This window comes from Pimephales promelas, chromosome 13 (assembly GCF_988280905.1).
Source record: "Pimephales promelas chromosome 13, fPimPro1.hap1.1, whole genome shotgun sequence".
Lineage (NCBI taxonomy): Eukaryota > Metazoa > Chordata > Actinopteri > Cypriniformes > Leuciscidae > Pimephales > Pimephales promelas.
In genome coordinates this window covers 16,523,332-16,548,264 of record NC_142781.1, presented here as the reverse complement: position 1 = coordinate 16,548,264, position 24,933 = coordinate 16,523,332, and the positions used below count along the sequence as shown (strand labels likewise).

At 37.1% G+C, this 24,933-nt stretch overlaps 1 long non-coding RNA gene across 1 annotated transcript; it reads right to left on the bottom strand.

The window, feature by feature from the left end:
- Nucleotides 1-15,142: 15,142 nt before the first annotated feature.
- Nucleotides 15,143-16,547, bottom strand: LOC120493588 (uncharacterized). Its single transcript, XR_016145919.1, has 3 exons — nucleotides 16,127-16,547; nucleotides 15,866-15,942; nucleotides 15,143-15,715 (listed from the first exon to the last, which is right to left on the bottom strand). It is a non-coding gene; the product is annotated as an uncharacterized LOC120493588 (long non-coding RNA).
- Nucleotides 16,548-24,933: the final 8,386 nt, after the last annotated feature.

Below are 24,933 nucleotides of genomic sequence, written 5' to 3'. Positions count from 1 at the left end.
CCAGTATATTTGTGATCCCTTCACCCCGTATACTGCTTCAAGATCTCTTTGGTCATCTAGTAATTACTCCTCTCAGTCCCTCGTTCACGTTTTAAAGCTAAAGGCTCTGGAATAGTATTCCCCTCCATTTTAGATCTTGCCCTTCTATTTTTTTTTTTTATGTTTAAATCCTATTTGAAAAACCATTTGTAGCTATTCTGTATGTTTTAATTCTTTTTGAGGGTATAACATTTTAATTTGTCCATTGGGTTTTTGTCTTATTATATGTCCTCTTTGGTTTCAACATCTGTTGTTTTTAAATGTGCTTTACTAATATTGAAACTAAACTAAACTCAAGCCATATATATGAAATATTTTTGATGTTTATTTGAAAAGCTTCTCCAATTTAAGTACAACAGAAACAGTTTTACAGTTTTATTTTATGAGCAACCGCTCTGAACGATTCAATATGTGAGTGAGCTGTATGAACAATTCATATTGAATCACAAATCAATTAAGACCCGCATGATTAATTATTGCAAAACAACAAATTCAAAAGAGTGATTAATTCGCGAATCAAGTATTGCAAGTTCTGATTCTTATGACACATTCTCATGATACCTCTTAAAGTAGCAGACCGCAGTTTTTCCTCTTTGTGTCCATCTCTATTTTGAAATCTGCAATTGCAGTCATTTGCAGAATTATCAACTTTACGTGAGTTGTACTTCAACACGGCAGCGTGGATGAACACAATATTTGAGGAGAGTTTGCAGCTGTCAGTCCCCACCCTGGTGTGGATACTGGCATTCAGAATCAAAGATTATTCATTTTGAAAATTTGACCAACGTAATAATTTTCACGCATGATAAAAAAAACATCCACTTTTGTTCTGACCAACTAAGGAATATAAGCATTGCAGTGAATTGCGCTAATTAAATCTAACGATCGCTTATAATATCACGCAAAACCGTGCAAATTATACTTTGTTCTCAAATTGTTAATGTTAACAACGTCAGCAATGTGTAACTCCGATATGTATTCTTGTTTTTGCATGGGTCCGGTTGCAGTCTCTCTTTTTTTTTTCTGTAGCCTTTTTTCTTTAGCATTTTACAGAGGGTGAATCTCTAGTTGTCCCTGGCGATTGTCGTTTGAACTTTTCTGTATCCGCCAAAAATTTAATTATATCAAGTCCTGAGAGAAAAGGCAATAAATCACCACCTCCAACATCCTCACACACAATATAGCCTACTGGTCGAGATTCTTCTGTGGAAATCCACCAGTATCACTGGAATTCAAAACATTATTACAAGCTTACCACTTTGAATCGAACTTAGGCAAACAGATAGTTTTGAACACTGGCTGGTTATGTATTCTGTCAAATATGTATTTTGGATCAATTTAACGTAAAAAAGCTACAGAGAGCAGCTTTAAAAAGTAATAAATGAATTAATTAAATAAATTAATAAATAAAATAAAAATAATTTAATTATTTACATTTAGCGAATTGGTGGTGAATTCATGCGAATTTGTACATTTGTTGAATTTGTATCTCATTTGAACATTTTGATACAATCGACCAAAAATCCAATCCATGCTGTGCCGTGTTCCAGACACTCTCCGTCGAGAAGAAGAGAGTCTTTGATCGAGCCATCACCGGGAGAGAGGCGGCCCGGATACTCGCGGAACTCATACAAGGAGAGAGATCGGTGTCAGATTACTCGATTGAGTTCAAGACTTTGATTGATCGACTTTGATTGGCAGCAGAGTGTCAGTGGAACATGTTCCCGCATGCCCGACTCCCCAGAGTCGAACGACGAGTACTGCCCAGCAAAGTGTTGGGAGGCGCTGAGAGTCAACGGTCCAGCCCCATATACGATCATATACGATCACGACCCCATGCAGGTAGGGCGAGCTCGGCTTTCCCGGGAGGAGAGGGAAAGGCGGAGATCCGATAAATTAAGTCAGTTTGTGTTTTTTTTTTTTTTTTTTTTTTTTGTATTACATATATATATATATACACATAATATGAATTTATTCTATCTTAACTTAATAAAATGTATTGCGGCTGGCACACACCAAGTTTATCCTCGCTGCAAGTGAAAAATACATTATGTACATAATGTAGTCTGGCTTGTTTTACCCTTCCACAGTTTTTACATTTTTATGGTTTTCAATGATGCCACGCAACCTGTCCATGTTGGCATCTGGCTAATTTAGCGATCTTCTACCGAGTGACAGACAAATTTCCGCCAAAATACAATTTGATTGGACGTACATGCTTTGACGTCAACAGCTAAAAGCATTTTCAACAGCATTTTCTCTCTAAATGTCCAAAGGATATCAATTTCCATATGAGCTCACACACTCACAGTGGACAGCCGACCTTCTGTTACATTGGAATCTGTGTGACTCCATGTGCTTAAGTGCACACAGGCATTAATGCTCCTTTTTTTCCTTTTGTAAAACATTTTTGTTTTATGCATGATTTTTCCTTTTTATGTTGGCTAGAATAGTCTCCAGCTGAGCGAATGAAGCACAATGCTCTTTTTCCCTCTCTCGTTCCCTCACATAGACAGTAACACAGGCACAGGGTATACCTCATCTCGATAACAAGTGTTCCTCTTGCTCACTTTATAGTGCAAATGGGTGTAATACTCAAAGGGGAGGCTGTGTCAGGGGAAATATGACTCTGTCTCTGTATTATTCATAATCCACAACTTTTCAACCTCAGGCCGATTGTTGCAGCTCACGGGTGACATATTCACACGCTGAAATTAAGCTCCATGGGGGCCATGACTGAAACAAAGACAAGGGCTGATGAGAACACTGATGCACTGGTTAGATCTGATGAATGAGTATTATTGAGTCAGGAATTATTTCATGAAGCAGGCTTTATAAATTATGATCACTACTAAGTAAAGGGCAAAGAAAGGTGGCTGTTCTAGTGGGTCATTTCTGCATGAAGGGCTAAATAATGTAAGGTTTCATTTTTCAGCTGGCTTTGCCGAATTTGTCACTCTGCAAATAGGCTTTTTCACAATCCTGTCAGGTCACATCGTATTTTTTTCTTCTTTTCTGCTCTCTTTTTAGCCATGGAAATGATTGTGAAGGAAAATGGCTAGGTTACATATTGTGACCACCATTCCCTGAAGGAGGGAACAAAGATGTTACGTCAGTGACTGAAGATTTTGGGATCTCGCCTGAGAGCCCGATCACCTTCCAGTGGTACAGAACAAGCCCATGGACATTGCCTAGAGTGATTTCCATCACAAACCATCCTCTGTGTCACAGTTATATAAAGAAGCATTCAGAACTCACTCTTTAAGATTTTGCTGAGTAGCCGAGCCAGTGTCCGGTTGCTCAGCTGTGATGCGTAATATCTCCATTCTCTCCTTCAGGGAATGTGGGATATAATAGCTACCTAGACGTTCCCTATCAGTCTATCCCTATCCCTATCAGAAGAATTGGGATCCCTAAGAAAAACGCCACTATAATCCCCCTGCACCTGTTGGGATGGAAAAAGGACAGGGCTTTACATTGAGAATGTCAATCACTACTGTTCCTACTTATCCATACAGTAAGACTACTGGATAACACTGAGAAAGTGTGCCTTTTCTATTGGGAAGGGACGCTATGGAGTCCACATAGGAATGTAACATGAGGAGTTACACATATGGACTGATCAACAGAGCAGTGCTTTATACAGAAGGTCTCTATGGTATATCCTGCCACTTAAGGGTGGAATCAATACCAAGCAAAACAGCAGAGTGGACTCTGCCAAAGGAAAGACATGGGCTCGCTGAACGGGACGCCGTTCTATGGAACAATACACATATGGGATAACAGAGAGAAATCACAACAAATGGGCACCTACCCTAGCACAGGGACTGACCAACCAGGCCTGCACACAAGTCATAGACCTCTGCCGCGTCTAACTGCCGGAAGGTGCTGGGGGAACTCCAACCAGGATTCACCAGTCGTGCTACTTGCCTGGGGAGCAAAACTGGGTGCTCATATCCCGTCTTGAGAGGGAAATGGCGCCGCCCAGTGAGACATCGAGCCAGCCTCCCTGCATATGACCTGTTTGTAGCCAACACTTGGGAAAACGGAAATAAGCTCTTCTCTGTAGAATCTTCTGAATGTTTTAGGTGTCGCACAGCCCGCAGCTCTACAAATTGTAGGACAGCAACAGCAACTCAAGGGCTGGGTCTGCCTCCTCAGAAGGCAGCGCTTGAAAGTAACCACCTGGTCCCTGAAGAGGGTGGTGGGAACTTTGGAACTGATTTCAAAGGGAGCTCTCTTTAGGGTCATTAAGACCAAAGAGAGATCCCAGGAGGAGAAGAGGCGAGGTTGAGAATGTCTCAACCTCCTCGCGCCTTTTAGGAACCTGATGACCAGGTCGTACTTTCCCATTGACTTACCTACTACTGCATCGTAATGTGCAGGGATAGCGGCAACACGGACTTTCAGGTTGGAGGGAGACAGCCTACGCTCCAGCACTTCTTGCAAGAAGGAAAGGATGACTGTGATTGGACATTTGCGGGGGTCTTCTCTGTGAGAAGTACACCAATCAACGAACAGATTCCACTTCAAAGCAGAAGCTTTGAGGGGAAATCCAACAGGGAAGGTCCGTCGTGAGGTAAGAGGCACAGTAAGGCACAATCATCAAGACCTCTACTAGTCCTCCCTGACCTTGCACAGGGTGTGCAAAAAGTTATCATGACTGTCAGCCGGAGCCAAGTAATGGCCACATCCAGAGACGTACAGGTGGAATGACATTTTAAAATAGATGCAAAGTCACACCCACGTTTACTCTTTTAGAGGAAAAAGCTCTTTTATGCTGAGTGCACAGGGAAATGTTTGCCTGCACAGCACTCAGAAATGCTCTTTTGGAGAATGCACAGTGTGCAAAATCCTCCTCCAGAAGGCGACCATCACTGACGCACCATCACACCAACACAAGAGTAGAATCTTCTACAGAAACGCTCGGCTCAGAAGCGGAAGCTCAATGAGAGAATCCGACACGCATCATTATATAGCCGTGACACTGGGCGTGGTCCGCGATGCAAATCTCACTCTCCAATGTCCATTGGTTTGCTCTGTACCAATTAAAGGTGATCAGGCTCTCAGGTCGAGATCCTAATTCGTCAGTTACTGATGTAACGTCAAACGTGACTGACTGATAGGAAAACCGATATTTTGGATTAAGAGGATGACCCAAACTCATGACTACAAACTCTCTTTGCACTAGAGCTGATTATTGATACAAATTCTCAATTCTAATTCTATCTAATTTGATCCTGACTTATTTTGGTTCAGGTTTCAAATTGTATTTTTCATTTTTGCTTAAATAAAAAAAAAAATGAAAAAGACACACTCCCTCGGCCAATACTGTAAATTACATACTGTATCACATATATCGATTTTAATCATTTAAATCAGGATTGTTCAAGTGGCAAATAATCAGAAACTTTTTTCAAGCCATTTTAAGATTTAAATAACCCCATAGTGCTACAGATCGCTTCAAATCATTTAATTTGTTTCATCGTGGAATTTTTGTTCGATTGGTCTATTTAAGGACACTTTCTCCTCTCATACGAGATGTGATTCAGTCCAGCTCGCTGGAGAATCACAGGTGCTTTATAGAGAGTGGAATTCAGACTTGAACAGGTGCGCCATAAAACTGATTTTAATGGACAGCAAAACCTGACCAGGCAAAGAGCTTCCTGGGATTTGGCAAACGTCAGTGTGTAAAGCTGAATGTCAAGCTTTTTCACAGCGAACATGCTCAGGTTTGTTCATGTGGAATACAGATGTCCTCATATCTTTGTCCCATGTGTCCATCCGCCTTGTTTTGGCCGCCCCCTCTGTCACCAATCACAAAGCTCCCTTCCATCTCTCCTTCTACACTAATTAGTCTTATGGCGTCTCTGGAACAGGCACTGTGTAATTTCCTAATTACTCTTTTATTTGTTTATTTTGCCTTTCACTCTCGCTTTTCTGTCGAATTGATTTGTCCTAATTAAAACTTTGAAGCTTTTGGGAGTAAATAGACTGTTGTTTACTTCGGTTTAACCTCCTGTCTTGTTAACCCACGGTGAATGATCGAGACGGCAGGGAGGTGTCCTTTACGAGCTATCAAGAACAATTTGAAGTTTCTTGCAAAGAACAAAGACACGGTAATGTTCACTAAAATATCTTCAGTGAAACAGACCTGCTTTTACACGGCCATTAAAATAACCAGATGGACTGGCATCACCAGAGTTTTTTTTTTTTTTTCGTTTGTTTTTTTTTTTTTTTTTGTCATATTGCTTAGCTCTTTGAATAGGCTCTCTGCAAGAGCACTTTCTGCTGGTTGTAGTACTGTTTGCTTCTTTTGGGGAAGATTAGGTTGTCAAGCACTTGATATGTGTTCCGCAGGAACATAACATAACGCTGTGGAATGGAGTGGAGGAGAGACTGGAGACCTAACCTGACAGGTAATCTGAGGAAACAAACCCAATATTTTCTCCCTTGCACTGCATCCGAGTACCCGGCCCTCCCTACTGCCCACCACCGCTCAATATTTCTCATTTAGGGAGGCGCTGACTCGGTCGGAATCAGAGCTGTGCTTCACTTGCGCCTCTGAGCAGGTCTGTGGGCTAAAGGGCTGCTGGTGGAAGGTCAGATATTAGTCACCCTGGGGACAGATCCACTCCATCACCGGCTAGCAGCACAACAGGCTAACAGCTCAGCCTACTGGCAGTGCAACTAGCGAACAGACGAAGGGCTTATGTGAAAGTAAATCCCATAAACAAGGAATTGATCTGCAACCGGAAAAAAGGGCACAGGCAAAATCACACCACTGATCTGCCCTAAATATTCATAAAGAGAGGTTTTGTCGATGTCTGTAACTGTACTGTGAATGGATAAGGCTGCATAATGCCGAGAACAGATGCGCTCCAGATCCTCTGATGATGAAAGCACCGCTACCACACCCTCTCAAATCAGATTAAAGGAATCTCTAATATGAGTTGACTGACCTTTTCAGAAACAAAATATCTTGTATTAACCAGTTTGTAAATGACAAACGGAACACTGGCAAAAGCCCAGACAGTAGGCTTGGAACGGTTATAAGTGTTGCAAATGCAACCGTGTAAAGTGAAACTACTTTGAAACTACAAGCTACGAAGTTAGTTGAGCTACAGTAAAGCTACTCTTTTGAAAACTTACTGTAGCTATATTGAATGCTGCTAAGAAAGAGTAGCTAGCTACATTAATAATATTTATCCATTTTTATAACAGATCACAGGTTCATGTATTGCTCTTCAAATCAATGCATGGGATCAGTCTCTTCTCATGCTTCTTGCTAACAAACAGTAAAAAAAAAAATGTTATGCTAATATACATTTATGAATTTAGCAGACACTTTATCCAAAGCACCCTACATTGCCTTCTAAGGTACACTTTTACTTGCTTTTACTATCAGGTATTGCAAGTTCTACTGTTTGAGCTACAGGAAAACCTTAGATACAAAGTTAAAATAACAAGGTACATTGTGTGCTGATTTTTTTTTATTTAATTTTTTATTATTATTCGGTTATCTTACTGCTATGCAAGGAATTTGGAGTGATATGGTAATTTTATGTTAAGAAAACCACCATGTGAAACCACCATCCACAATAAAAGTACCTGTAGTCAAATAAAGAGGATCCAAGAAATCAGTAAGGATTGTATTTTTAAGGTATCATATTGTTTTTATTGGAATTGTACCACAATGATTGATCACACAAGCTGCGTCCCAATTTGCATACTATCCGTCCTAAATAGTATTCGAAAGTAGAATTAGTACGTCCCAAATCGTAGTATGTTGAAATGAGTGTTCCAAAGAGACCCGGATGGTCTACTATATCCGGTCAGAATCCGAAGTGCAGATCGATGCACACTCTAACGGCTGATATTGCCCACAACCCATTGCGTTGGACGAGGATTCGGTTAGAACTACAAACATGAGTAAAAACTGTTAAAAAACTACAGACATGGAAGACGCATGAGTCCCGTGGTTATGTAGAGAGTTTATAAAGGGGTTTAAGTGATTAAGTATCTAACCTGACGAAAATGAATTCATTCAGTTTTGGCTCCATTATTATATTGCATCTGCAGAAGTTGTGAACCTTTGTAAACATACGTTAGACATTAACTTTTAAATGCATCATTATATTCAAATTGCAAACACATGAGGAGAGTCTCCACATTAAAGACCCACGACTGGCAGATGAACGTGCTACAACATTTCTCTCCGAAACGGTAAGAAACTAAATTAGAATGAATGGAGGATTTTAACTGACGAGATGATTGACAGGGCAGTTTACGGTGATAGGATGCACGCGACTGAGCTGAGCTGTCCGTTAAAGAAAACATCCAGTATACAGCAGTCTTGTGGGTGAAGATATTATTAAAACCTCCCAATGGGCTTTATGCCCAGCTGCACTACTTCCTGAACTTCAGCCAGCTCCTTGTTTCCTGTCTGCCATTATTGGCCAAATTGATTAATTCAGGTGTGTCTGATTATTGTTGCTATGACTACTGAGGTCAGGTACACCTGAATTAATCAATTTGGCCAATAATGGCAGACAGGAAACAAGGAGCTGGATGAAGTTCAGGAAGTAGTGCAGCTGGGCATAAAGCCCATTAAAACAGATCATTCCAGACACAGGGTCAGAATGAAAGTTGAAAATGAACTTCTGTCACTCCATTGCAATATGCAACTCTGTAAGTAGCATAACTACTTGTAGTGGGCTACAAACTCTGAAGAGTAAACCCTCTATATACTGTAGTATGACTAAAGACCCACTAATGAACAAATGCCCACTTGCGTACAAATGTGCATTAAAAAGGCATTAGCTGCGTTCACAAACAATCTTTATGTATGTGTGGAAGTAAAATTAGGTGATATTTTGTAATGCAATACCATCCCTGAATACAAAGGCTCAATATTTAAACAGAGTGACACGCATGCCCTGCCTGCACCGGCTACTCCATCTGGGCCTGTTTTTTAAAAAGAGCACTAAACCCCTTGCATGTTAAGAGAACGGCATGTGATTAATTGCTGTAATGATGGATGAATAGCAGGGGCTCGTTCTTCAGTGTTTACAGCAGGTTTAACCCGAGGGCCTCCGTGCGTCTTGGACTAGTCCCAGAGCTCACAACAGCGCTCTTTTCCTTTAAGTGCACTGTACACACAAGGGGTGGGCCAAAATCCATCGCTCAAACCCAACCATACATCACCCTTCCACTTCCCCACAGACCCAACCTCCAATCCCTAACAGGACACAACAAAAACATACAAACGAGGAAGGGCTGCTAAATGCCTTTTGCTAAATGCTACAAATACTTTCGCTTTTGCTTACTCTTTCACAAAGGGAAAACCAGAGAGAATAGGGGGGGGGGGGCATGGAATCTATGTGGTAAATTATTCCAGCACTTGATGGAAATGACTTTGCTCCAAGTGCTGATTGGAGCACAGAGAGATGGCAATAAAACACATTTGGAGTATTTTTTCATTTTCAGGGGAGAAATTGTCTCCCTGAGGGTACAACCACACACACACACACACACAACCGGGACTATACAAATAGAGCTTTTCAATCTACTTTATTATTTTTTTTAGAGATACAAGAAGTGAAATTCCTGAACTGTTATTTGACGATGGCATATTGCTTTAACTTCCCGCAAATACTGCCTCTCTACTGGTTCTGTTATTAGGAGGGGGAAGAGTTTAAAAGGACCATCTTGCTACCTTCATGATCACTGTCTGGAATAGTCTGTTTCAAAATATACAGTGGGGCTTCAGTGACTTAGCATGAGGATGCTAACTCCCTGACTATATAGACGATTTGGGTGTTTGCAAACAGTGATGACGTGAATTGTGGGCAAAGCTTACCTGGTGGTAGAAAAAGTCATTTCTGCAATAGCAGCAGGGGCGTTCCCTCTGAGGAGGCAAGGGAGGCAGAGTCTGAAAAAAAAATTGAATGAGAAACAAATCCATATTACAAAAATAAAACAATGCAAATATGTTACAGCAGCAGGTAACGTTACAGCAGGAGTCTGTGTCTCTCTTGCCTCCTCTGAACCCATTGAGTTTTAACATAGTTGCAACTATAAATGTCTGTGTTCAGCTTCAAAGGGCGTCTTAGCTTATACTGTCTTTGATGACAGTATTCTGCAAAATTAAGACCTTTCTTTTTTTTCTTTTTTTCAATCCGTAGCTGACATTTAAAGGCAGAACAAGACATTTTTCTCTTATTCTGTGAATTTTCCACCATGTTACCACTGTTTTTCTGCCAACACAATGTGCGCGCGACCCGCGCGTCTACCGTGACGTAACTATGACATTTGCTCCTAAATGGTCTATGCAATACAGTGCATCACACTGTGCATGTGACCCTGAAAGGAAAAGTTCACTCTCTCCAAACCTCTTTCCAAATCCAACTTCTCATTTTCTCTTCCACTAAAGAAAGAAAGTCCTATACTTGTGTGCTCTTTAGTGGAACACAAAAGGAGAAGTTAGATAGAATATCCATCCTTCTCTTTTCTGCATAATGAAAGTAATTATGCTCTCAAAAATTATGTTATCACTTTGGAAAACTTGGTATATAGTGTCAAGAATATTTCCATATACATGAATCTTACTAATATTGACATTGTAGAACAGATGAATGCTAAAAAACAGGTTTTCATGAAAAAAAAAATATTCAGCAGCACAACCATTTTCACTGATAATATGTTTCTTGAGCACCAAGCATATTATAATGATTTCTGTAGAATCATCCGACACTGAAGACTGGAGTAATGATGCTGAAAAATCAGATTTGCCATAAATTACACTTTAAAATATATTAAAATTGAAAACAGAGTAAAACGTTTTTCATAAAAAAAACTATAAACATAAATCTTAACACCAAACTTATATAACCATCAAAATAAATGTGAGAAGAAATTGATCGTGAGAGTTGAGACATTGGATATTATGTGTCAAATCATTCAGAGAAAACAATAATATTGTCATTGAAACCAAAATGAGTGTTCTGTGAGGTCATCACCATAGCAAGGATTGTCAACTGATGATGTAAATTTACATCTACACACAGCGCTGGTCTGAATGCTCTCCTGTAGCTTTCGCTACTTACAATGCCATTCTTACAAATCTAGCTTGGCAGTTTTACTGCAATTCACACTCACACAGCGATTGCGATTCACAGCTCAGTGAGGCATATCCTTCAGTGACTGAGATTCACACCTTAACTAAAGCAACTCCCACAGCAATTCACAACTTGCATGATGTCATGATGTGTGATGCGCCTCTAGGATATCTTAAACAATGCAAAATCCGTCCAGTTATAACTAATTACCTCTACACGTCATTCAACCGCAAGTCATTTGGAGCTACAATCAGCTACAAATAATCAGATACTGTTATTAATAATAGGCTACTGCTGTATAATAATAAATACCACTATTGAAGGAAATTAAATCAACTAGAATCATGTTTTTTTTTTTAAATAACAAGTTTTTTAACTAAAGTATGACTCTTATACAAAGAATTTTCCATATTTCCATATTGCATATTCCAGAAAATCTATATTTCCATTAGGAAAGAATAAAGAATTTAAAGAATCTTGCCACGGGCAAGCCCCAAACACACCATTGGTTGATCCAAATAATTGAACTTTTCAGGGAATAAACCTAAAATACATACTAACCTGGGACAAAAGAAACCATTTTTAGCAATAAATAAATAAATGACTTGAGTTTTAAAGAGCACAGTTTACTGAAGAAATGTCAGCATTGATGTGATTTTAACGAGGACAGGTACATCCCGCAAGTGAGACTAAACATTATTACATGTTACATTATTTCCTCATCATGTCTATTTATACAAAATTGGAGTGTCTTGAGGGGTCAAAAATATTTATTTATATGAGAAATTTAGATTTTTATACAAATGCAAAACGTGGGCTGCGTTCGAAACTGCATACTCAAGGAGTAGGTACTTAATTTCAATAAGTACTAAATTAGCGCCAAAAGATTCATCTTCTGAATATGTTATTAATTTCTTTATTTTATACCTTAAAAGTTTCTCCTTTTAGTTTTTCTCTTCTTCTTGATGAATTTATCTCTTGTTTAATCCCTCAGACTTAATAAATAAATAAATAATGTATTATGAAGAACTATTTAAAGATATTTAGCCTTGTTATTGTTATTGTTCCTGCGTATAAATATCATAATATGATGTAACCAAACCAATAATCTTTCTGTTTTCTGTTTTGTCATTATGATTGTATATAGTTAGATACAACTATGGTATCTTTCCGTGATCTTGCATGTAATAAGTTTATAAGTTTAAATTATATGAGCAACAGGTGCACTAACACTTCATAATATCAGTAACTCGACAGCACTAGAACAGTTTTGTTGATTTTATACTCGAAAAATGCAAGTGTCACTCCTTAAAAATGAATATTACCTCAGAATGAATTGCATTGTTAGCCCACCCCAAAACTATGCTAACCAATACTTAATTATATTACTTTTTTATACACTAAAATCATATAATTTAATAAAACATAGTTATTCATGAATATATTTATATTGATAAATGCAGTGAAACAACTCAATTGTCAGTCAAGCAATGCATTAATGCATACAATTAATTAGATAATTATATTTACTGACAACTATGAGAAACATGAATAAATGAGTTACCACAAAAGCTCTGCAGCAAATGCACAGAAATCAAGAATCAGAAAAGTGCTGTAATTTCTCAGTTGGAAATTATAATAATTCAAATAAACTACAACTTAAGATTTAATAGATTTTGTTATCCATTTCTGTCGTATACTCACTCAAAACCTTTGATGACAGCATTCAGCCATCATAAGCCTCTCCCCAGTGGATAAACACACGCATGTTCTTCTGTCCCTGTAACATACAGACAGGATTCACGTTACTCTGCATGTGATTTATGAGCTCAACACTGCATTTACATGCTGAGGTTATGGTAGATGTGATAACTCACTTTTTCTCCAACTTAAATGTTCCTCAATTTATCAACAATAATAAGGGACAAATAAAATATAACATGTTTTTACTTTACAGATTTAGCTTATTTAGGCTACAGCACATTTGTCTAATGTAAACAGTGTTGACAACATTAAATTATTATATATAATAGCACACATACATCACTCAGATGTCTTTTTCATGTTGTGATGTGCTCATCTGCAATATACAATATTTTCCTTTCAGATGTAAATACGCATTTAAATAAGCGTGTTTAAGATGTAACGTTAAGTTAGCCTATTTGTAACCACTTTAGAAACGTAACGTTGGGTGTGCTGTAGCTGCCCTCTTAGCAAGCTATGCATAATAAAACATGTTTTTACAGCAAAATCACAACTATACAACACCTTCAACAGTTAAAATGTTAACTCTTTAGTCAAACACATATGATTTGAACACAAGGAACCGTGTTTACTCACATTTGAAAACTGCCGCGATGTTTGGTTATGACGCATGCTCTGCGTGCATGGCCTCCTAGGATAGAAGAGTATCCATTGGACGAGCACTTGAAAATCTGGGCAGAAGCAGTAGTAAGCCATCCGGGAACTCCTCGCCTACTCTTTTATGAATACTAACGTTTCGAATATACTTATTTTTTCACTTACTGTTTTCTCGGGTTTCTCCTAGGCATATTCTTTCTGACGCAGTATTATAGGGGAGACGGGAGAGTGGGGCACAACATAACACTTTTTGACTTTGTTAATTTGTGTAAATCTATTTAGAGTTTAGAGATTTTTTTCCCCACATTAATTTACCACATGTCTAGTACAATTATGTGGTTTTCTTTTATTAATACAGTGTATACTTTTTTCTTGATTTACCCTAAAAGAATGGAAGTGAAATGTGACAACATGCCCCATACATTGTAACATGTGAGGGGCACGTTGTAACATCACCATATAACAGCGTTAAATGCTATCTGATCTAATAAAAACAATATACAAGTAAACCCAAAATATTTTCTTAATAAAATACAATTATTAGCATTTTCATATCAAATAATGGAATTTTTTAATAATTTAAACTATACTAGGACCTATTTTTTGAGTTTGACAACAAACACACCGAAAAACAAAGCTACAGCATAGTTCAAAACAAAATAATAATTAATAATTTCTGAACATTGACTCTCATTGTCTTTATTTACATGTTTCTCTTGTTTTCTCAATAGAATTAATAAAAGTATAGAATATAATAGCCAGCCCGATCTCATGAAAGTTCGTGTCTATGGCACGAATGTCATTTCTCGTGGCATTTATACGCCAAAAACAGTTTTTGCGTGTATTTGGCACGCGATTTTCGCGTACATATGATACGCACTTTTTTGCGTATAATACGCACGAACTCCCCACCCCCCTCCCCCCTAAACCTAACCCAGGGTTTTTTAGTGCGTACCATATACACGAAAAAAACACTTTTGGCGTATAAATGCCACGAGAAATGACACTCGTGGTATAGATACGCATCTTCATGAGACTGTGTTGTAATAGCATATTTCTTATAGGGGCACATTGTAACGCAGTGTGACAACATGCCCCAACTGCACAACTGGGGTTTAAACCCTGCTAGTGTCTTCTGCTAATTAGCGAAGCATTAAAAAACTATATCAACTGTTAAAAACAGATTGGAGATAAAAATAATATTAAATTTGTCTAATTTTAAATAAACACAAAAAAAATAGAGATGAAAAATTAACTTAAGTAAGAAATGTACTTTTGCTATGGTTAAATAAATGTTTAGTGATACCTTACAAATATTTCTGAATTTTGGCACAATTTTTTTTTCTCTGTATAGTGTTGAAATGGCAACTAGTAAATACACCAAGTTTCGTCATGCTAGCATGTGTGTAAGTATTTCAAACAAACATGTTACAACTAGCCCCGCATTACGCTGTGCCCTGCGCTCCCCTACGCCCGAATCTCACGAGAATTATTGTGTCACCCAGGTAATTCTTGCCTACTCTTTTATGATTCGTATATACTTTTCGCTCGCCTACTCTTTTTACCATACTATAGTAGGAAAGTAGCCTATTCGGTTTCGAACGCAGCTGTGTTATTCCCAGTTATTCTAGCACAATACACATACAGTAGAAAGTTTTCTTTTTGTTTTGTTTTTTTAATAAAGGTTTTGTATTATTGGGTCAAGTGTTTATGAAAAAGATGGATCTTTAGCAGTTTCTTGAAAATGTGTTGAGTTGCACAGGTCATTCCAACAGCAGGAAACAGTCCAGGTAAAGGTCAGTAAAAGTGGTTTTGTGTCTCTTTGGACACAAATGGCACAATTATGGCACCACAAGGCGCCATTCACTTGCAGAACACAAGTGAGTTTAGGTATAGGGCTACCTTTAAAGACAACTCTTGCTGCAGCATCTGGATCAGTTGCAGAGGTTTGATGCTGGAAACCTGTCAAGAGAGCATTAGTACAGTCTAGAACAAGAGCTTAGACCAGGAGTTGTTTAGCTCCGATAGGAAGGGCCTGATCCTCCTAATGATGTATAAAGCAAATCAGTAGGATCACAGCAAGTATGGTTTGGCTGAAACCATAAGCAATTCTGTCTTGGCAAGGTTGAGTTGAAGTTGAAGGTCATTCATCCAGCAATCATTTTCCATCAGCTAGCAACTGTCAGATCATCTGGCTGGAATGAAAGGTAGAGATGTTTTATTAAGATAGTAGTGATAGAAAAAACTGGAAAAAAGGTATGTTTCTAAATGATAGAGCCTAGTTACAAAAAACAAAAAAACAATAGATGGATGGAATCTAATACAATCATGTAGCAAAACCAGACCTTGTGCACACTTTAAGTGCACAAAAGTTAATTCTTCCCTTTCCTTTTTTGCCATTATCATCCGCTTTCCACGTGACCTGAAATCACACAAAATAAAGCTTTAAAACTCAGTATTAAATGTACACGTCAGAATATGTTCCATTGGGACAATGCAAAACCTCTATGATCTGACTATAAAAACTGACTATGATCTGGAAGCTGAGCAGGAATGGTTAAAGGTTAGTTCACCCAAAAATGAAAATTATGTCCATAATGGCTCACCCACATGTCGTCCCAAGCCTGTAAGTCCTCCGTTCATCTTCGGTACACAGTTTAAGATATTTTAGATTTAGTCCGAGATAGGCTTGCAACGGTAGTCGGTGTTACCAGTGTTACACGGTGTTCAGTCGCAACACGGGTTTCATCACTTGCCCATAGCTGTCAACCCTCCTGTTTTTTTTTTTCCGGGTTTCTCGCGTATTTGAGCTCTTTTCCCGCTGTCTTCCTGTTTTAGTATTTTTACGCTCTGACTGTGTGAGACGTACAAGCTCAGAAAGATTCGGCTTGAAGTCGCTCAGTGGTTCATGCAGGTTTTCTACAAACAGGAAGGTTGGTGGTTCAATCCCCGGTTCCACCTGACAAAGTATCAAGGTGTCCATGAGCAAAACACCTAACCCCAGCTGCTCCCGATGACCTGGATGGTGCCTTGTACGGCTGACACTGCCATCTGTGTATGAATGGGTGACTGTGAGGCAAAATGTAAAATGCTCTTGGTGGCCATTGGGTCTGTGAAAGCGCTATATAAATTTAACAATCCATTTACCATTTAAAATCATTGGACTGAAGCTGTTATTGATATGACACCATTGTTTTCATTATTTGGTATATTTATCGATTTATTTAAAGAATATGAATATAAATTATAGTTATGCACAGCATTTTGGCCACCATATCAGTAATCAGACAAAATCTGCTTCTGCAGTTTTAATTCTTGAAAAAGGTACAACAAGCTTTTACAAATGTTCAGCCAATAAATGTGCCATAAACTCACAGACCACACACACACACACACAAACTCTGTTATACAACACTCATTTAAATCCTCCGGATATCACTCTCTGAGCTTGAACACCTTGGTGGTCCCGGGCTCACTCTTATCTATGAAACTAAATTTTTCACCACCTCCTTAACATGCTGTGAAAACCACTGCAGAGGAAGCCTGTCAAAATTAAACAAAACCAGTCAAAGTTCAGAGATTATTTTTGCTACAGCCGAACTATACACACTCCCTGCTGAAACACCAAACCATAACATTTCACCTTTGTTCATTTTCCATATATACAGCAGAGCCCTTAAATTGGCTCTTGTCTGTTCTGGTCCTTTCTACTTCACTTGTATTCATTGTTGTTTGTGAATTTTTCCTCGGAAGCTGTACTATGTTTTCTCATTGCATTACGGCTTTGATGGATTTGCAAGGAAACGAAGCTTTGACGTCTTTACCCCTCTGCTCGACAGAGTCTGACGCCAGTTTGTCTTGTGTCTTGCGTCTGGCTTTCAAAGATCACTTTGGGAGAATCATGATTTTTATGAAAAATGACCATAGGATATTCAAAATGTGGTAAATGTTTCTACAGCGGAAGGATCTCGCTGAAATGTATCCAAGAGTTTTGCACTTTTGTTACTCAAACCAATGTAAATGATGATGACTCAGAGCTGTAGTCCAAGCTAATTTGTTTTGACCAAATCCCTGCGTGAGTTTTGTGTCTGAAGTGAGTAATGCTGTCTGCTGTTGATACCCTCTGTACATTGTTTGCTAAATGTACGCAGCTGTTTAGATCATTCTTGTTATTACCGACTTGAAACCTTTGTTCAAACGTGGTCAACGTGATTCAGTCTGAAATATTGTCTCTGGGACAGCAGCACTGCATGTGCTTGGAAACTATTCAATCAGGTATTATTTCTCAGCCTGTAATGAGGCTACGGAAATATGGTAATGAAACAGACCCCTACATATTCAAGTTATGGATTAGCTGGGAGTATAAATGAATACATTAAGAGGTAATTTACTTTAAAGGCCATATCATGCATAAACATGTAGATGCTGATCAGAGGCTGTGTTCAAGCTGAAACACACACATACACATAGTACATATACAGAGTATATGGGTAAACACAGTTGGCATTTGCCCTTTTGATGTAGTTTATTATTTATATTTATGGCTCAGCATTCCTGCTGTAATGAAAGGGGGTTTTGACTGGGGGTTGGCCAATTATTGATTATTCTTCAACTAATTTTTGTGAGAAAATGAAAATGCATTAAACAAAAAGACAGTATTTCATTAACTTCAAACACAGCTTAAGAAGCTTACATTCATAAATGTTCCTCCTTAATTAGCATGCACCTTTTAATTATGACTGGAAATGAATTGGAATTCAGATTTCTTAACATTTCAGATTACTTAAAGCTGCAGTCCGGCGTTTTTCCTCTTTGTCTCCGTCTCTGTTCGAAATCTGCAATTGTAGTCATTCGTGGAATTATCAAATTTACGTGAGTTGTACTTCAACACACTTGACACCGCCACATGAAAATTGTTATGTACAGTCATGCAAACAAACATAAGAAGCACAACTAATTAAATAGATAAAATATATGGTTAGGGCTATATGTAGTTTTTAATTGCATTTTGTTTTTAAAAAATCGTTTACAGTGTTTCACTGTAAATGGCAGGTACCTTTCAGTTAACACAATGTAGCCTTTTTAAACATAGCAATTTACAGTATTATATATATATATATATATATATATATATATATATATAAATTACAGTGTGGAATGAAATAAATGCAATGTCATTAACAAATGTACACAGTATTTTTTTTATAATTAGCATTCTATATAACTGGTCAAGAGTGTATAATCTACAATAGCCTATTAACATAAAATAAATATAAAATAAAAATTGGGGACACATTTACCTGAATTCATCCTATTAATACTGAACAAACAAAAGCAGATTTCTATTACTCATTCATTTTCATAATACACTATGGTAACACTTTACAATAAGGTTTCATCAGTATACTGTTAAAAGTCTCTCAGTTTGCTGTAAGCTGATTTACTAAAAAGTCTGACTCATTAGAGTCATTAATTCGGGAATCGGACTGCAGTGATTGGACTACAGTATGTTTTCGATTCACAGAAGAAAATCACCAGTTTCATAAATATTACATCTAAAGGTCACAGTGACTTTCCAGTACAAATCATAAGACAATGTACATACTATAAAGATATACTGTATTTAGCAATAACTACAGTATGTGTGCGCATCTACATGTGTGTGATCTTAAGCAAGAAGAGTGTTTCACATCCTAGAGAGTGTTTTGTTCAGTCTTAATGTGCAGAATAACAGCTCAAGGTGGCTAAATGGAGATTAATCTCTTGACCTTTTCACCAGTTTCAAGCTTTAAACATTCTCTCTGATGGCCCGCCAGAATCCCGCCCGCTGCAGTAAAATCTGCAGCAGTGTTTGCTGTTACTTTAATCGTTTCCTATAGGCATGCACTTACGATATGACACCAAACATGGTCTCTGCGGTACCGCAAGCCCCGCTGCGCCAGTCCCTCATTAAGCTTCGTAAGGATGTTATTATACTGTCATTACACTGTTATTAGGAACTAACATACACACTTACTCAAAAGACAAAAAAGGAATTGACTAGTTCACATGTAAACTCACAAAACCAAAGGTTCCTGGCCATTATCTTTCAAAATGTCAATTAAACAAAAGCTGTTGAAAGAGCCAATCAAACAGTGGGTGTTATTAGTCCTGTTATTAGGCTACAAAATGGCTCTCCTTCCTGTACTCCCTTTTGATGGGCCTTTCTGGATTTGTCATCCACTCAGCCTCACTAGGAACAAAAACGAATCTCCATATTGATTTTTAGATGGGAGGAATTCATTATATTGTTGCGGCATGTGCCGCGGCCCAGTATTAAGGCTGCTGATGCACCGATTCAAGTAAAAACTGTGGTGATTAGCTCATAAATATCAGTTGGGAATCATTAATATTGAGTCTAATTATCCAGCTCATTTCTGGCTGTAGTGAAAATGTCTGAGAGGAGATGGATCGGGGAGGTGTGGGGATGGACCGGGGTAGATGTATTTGTTTACCATGTAGAAATGTGCTGAATTTGATCGATGGGAGAGCGTTCGCAGTGAAGGATTACTGAGCGGCTGTGGTGACAGATATTCTGTCCAACAGCTGGATGAACGCTGGATTAAAAACTCTGTTCTTATCAGAAAACTCCTTAGGGATTACACACATGCTCTTACTGATTTACACACACACGCACACACACACTATAAACAACTTGCACTGAGCACCACAAAAGAAAATTATTTTTAACATCTATTTTAAATGTAATTTTTGTATTTGTGTTGGTTTTAATTACAAAAAATACAATCAAATATTTTGGTTACATCCTGCATGCATATGTGTAGATATCTTTGGCCTACAGTCTTTTTCAAATTGCTTAAACACAATTTTTGAAACTATGACTCAATGTCTTGAAGCTCTATACACAAAACCACAAAACACACATACACAACATGCAAAACATCAGACATCTCTTACAAAAGCAAAAATTAACATCCATTAAACCACTTTTTTAACTTATTTTTTTTGTTTTGATGTGGAGATGTGGTGGAACGGGAGCTTCTTGCCCTGGATGTGTATCCCACAAATCTCCATCAACTGCAAGATGCTATATCAATATGGGCCAAAATTTCTAAAGAATGCTTTCAGCACCTTTGAATCAATGCCACGTAGAATTAAGGCAGTTCTGAAGGTGAAAAGGGGTCAAACACATTGGTATGGTGTTCCTATTAATCCTTTAGGTGAGTGTATATACCAGTACAGTATTTACACTATAAACAGAAAATTCAAAGGGGTTAATAACTGGTTAATAACTGGATAATTTCTGAGTTTTGATTTCTATGTGATACATTTATGTATAAGTGTTTTCACACATGATCAATGGGTGGAGTTCATCAGTAAATGAGTGTGCTATGTAACTGTGTTTAGAGTTTTGAAAAACTTCTTTTTTTTCGAATTTCCAACTGAGTATAAAGCGTATATATATGCTTGCAGTTTTGTAGACTTGGTCTGAAAATTTGGTACATGAGTGAATGGTTTCACTGAGTGGACATTGAGTTCCACTTACATTGTGTACTGTAAAAGCAATTTGAAAGGTGACCCTTTTTAATGAAAAATATGAATCATTAACTCTATATGAAGAGTTCAGATGCAAAAGCCTCTAAATGCCATTTGAAATTTTCTTCTAAAATGACATTTTTTATCAAGCTTGTATATTTAAGTTCAGTAATTTCACTTAAATGACAAATAATAGGTAATCTTCATTGCCATTTAAGTGAAATTACTGAACTTAAATATACAAGCTTGATAAAAATGATCATTTTAGAAGAAAATTTCAAATGGCATTTAGAGGCTTTTGCATCTGAACTCTTCATATCTAAATACTGTATATAAACTATACACATTGCACCATATTAGATTTCACATAAACTTGCCTTGTCATTAAAAGGTCAAATTTTCACATATTTTAAAATAGATAAGCTTGACACACAGTCACAAGTGTCTTCACGAGTCCTCTCATAATTTCCTGCATGCTTCTGCATGTTGGTTGCATCACGTGACTTTGATTTGGCAGACAAAAGTATTTTCTAAAAAAAGATCATGCAAAACAACTTAAGGTTTTCTTTTCAATTTTTTTTCTTCTTTATTATGCATCAAGACATGCATTTAAGATATTTCATACATTAATTTAATTTGGAAAAAATCAATAGATGTCTGTCAAACAAAAATATCTGTCATACTGTCATTACCCCACACTTTTACATACTATCTATTGGTTTTATATCTAACTAGAATGGACGCACGCAGACTAACATACCCCTAAAAGAAAACATTTTATATTTTTTATAATTTATTAATCCATTTCGTCCATCAAATGTCATTAAACAGGGATCTTGTCTGATTTATATCATTTCTAGGGACAAATATGCTCCTAAATTATAGAAAAGTACACAAAATAATTGTGAGAACCATAGATCATGAGGAGCCCACATTTGAACTGTATGGTTCTGAGCTGGTATAACTAATACGGTTTTGGCTCAGATGATTAATATGTCTATTAGAGGAGAGATGAGACTGATTGACTGCTTTAATCCCTTTACAATCTGTTAGATGTGGGTTAATATGTAAAAACTGGCCTTGGTTCACTAACTCACGTACAGAGGGAAAGAGGGAGACAGCGAGACACAGCTCCAGACTGTGTCAGTTTGAAGTACAACAGCTTTAAAAAGTACAAAAAGGCTCAGAGCTCCTTAAAGATCAGTCCAGTGCTGTCAAAGCCATGCTGAGGGTTTGTGTACAAGAGCTGAACAGAGAAATAAAGAAGTGTCTCTCCAAAACAGCAAGGCTGAAAGGGGATCTAACTGTGGTAAAAAGGATCACGAGGACAGAAGGAGCAAAAGTGAGTGGAGATGTCTCAGGGTTTACAGTTGCATCAGAGAGATTTGACCCAATGCGCCCACTTGCTCATAGATCCAAGCCTCCAAAACAGCAACAGTTGATGCTAACCGTGTCTCATCGAGATATATATATATGAAGAGTTCAGATGCAAAAGCCTCTAAATGCCATTTGAAATTTTCTTCTTTAATGATGATTTTTATCAAACTTGTATATTTATGTTCAGTAATTTCACTTACATAACAATTAATAGGTAATTACCATTGCCATTTAAGTGAAATTACTGAATTTAAATATACAAGCTTGATGAAAATCATCATTAAAGAAGAAAATTTCAAATGGCATTTAGAGGCTTTTGCATCTGAACTCTTCATATATATACACACTCTAAAAAATGCTGGGTTGTTTTAACCCAATTTTGGGTAAAATATGGACAAACCCAGCCATTGGGTTATATTTTTAAATGATAATTTTAACCCAATAGTTGGGTTTGTCCATATTTTACCCAAAATTGGGTTAAAACAACCCAGCATTTTTTAGAGTGTATATATATATATATATATATATATATAGTATATATATATATATATATATATATATATATATATATATAGCTATACTCCAAAAAATGCTGGGTTGTTTTAATCCAACTTTGGGTCTTTTGACTTTTTAGAGCAATTTTTAGAGTGTAAAATATACAAGCTTGATAAAAATTATCATTCTAGAAGAAAATTTTAAATGGCACTTAGAGGCTTTTGCATCTGAATATCTATATATATATATATATATATATATATATGAAGAGTTCAGATGCAAAAGCCTCTAAATGCCATTTGAAATTTTCTTCTTTAATGATGATTTTTTATCAAACTTGTATATTTAAGTTCAGTAATTTCACTTAAATAACAATTAATAGGTAATTATCATTGCCATTTAAGTGAAATCACTGAACTTAAATATACAAGCTTGATAAAAATGATCATTCTAGAAGAAAATTTCAAATGGCACTTAGAGGCTTTTGCATCTGAACTCTTCATATATAGTGTTAGTTATTTTATGCTATAAAAACCGTGCTGTGATATCATGATTGGCAGCTTCTCTGAGCGAAGTAGTCACTGAAGCACCAACTGACTTTTTTTTCGGGATTTTCGGAGGACTGAAGAGATTGGATTTTTAAATGCAATTTCTACATTTCTATAATTATTCCACACTGTCATAATGGGTTGTTCTGCAGTAGAATGTGCTAACCGATCTGGCATGTCTGATCAATATTTGTTTTGGTAAGTTAAATTTATAATTTATTAGTAAATAAAAAAGAAGCCAATTTCACAATTTCATTTTTTCAAAAACGATCCACGTAAACTCACGAATAACCTAGACTCAGCAGCAGAATAAAACTTGTCAATTAAATTAGAAATAAAACTACCCTGTATAACTTTTATAAGGAATCTCAAACTAGGAAATATAGTCCAAGGACCCATGTTTGTGTACTTCAATACCCGTTATGATCAGATAGCTGATTATAATGACTGATTATAAAGTTTGAAATTGCCTTTAACTTCTAAACAGAGCTTGTAAGAAGCACCTTCAGTCGGCAGAGAATTAGTGAGCAACATCTGGCAGTACTGACCAGAAGGCATAAAATGACAGAAAATGACAGGAAGACAGAAAATGATGTCAGCGGTGCAAAGAGGATATAACTGAGAGAGCTGCACTTGTAACAATGTAACATTTTATTACGGTGAAAGATTATTTTTTCTTTTTTACCATAATAAGATACAGTATTCCTCAAATTGTCATCATGGGCAATTGAACAACTGCGAGTGACGAGATATCAAGCCTGTATGCTAGACATTAGCATTTCTTTCACAAAATCTCACACTCATCTTCTTTTTTTTTTGCCATATTATTTACTGTCATTGTTAATTATCTGTTATATTAGCATATATCTGATATATTATCATTGGCATCATTATCATCAGAGATTTACCTTAAAAACCCTCTCCATTAAAAGAGGCTCATTCGCTAGTCTGCAACTTTGCTGCATTATGCATAAATTAAAAAAAAGGCCTTTGTGTGTTTTGCTGAGTGTTTTGTACCATAAATAAACACCGGATGTAGTATAAAACTGTGAATCAAGCCTCACAAACCACATACAACCCCATGACTAAGACATACAATCCCTAATGAATCCAGGAAGATAATACGCTAATAACAGCTAATGTGTGTCTAATGCAAATTAACAGTTCCCCTCAAAGGACTTCACACTCTCCTCTCATCATTTCTCTCATTTTTGCATTATAAGCAGAAAATCTCTGACAAATCATAATGACACAGCTCTTTAAAAAAAAAAAAAAAAAAAATATATATATATATATATATATATATATATAATTAGCAGTTGCCTCATGTGCATTTTGGAGTTGTGTGTGTGTGTGTGAATAAATTAAGATCTTTTTTGTTGTTGTTGTTTTTGCCCGATTAGCACTTTTCTGATATGGACTACCACTAATTAACCACCTTTAGGCTACTTAAGGAA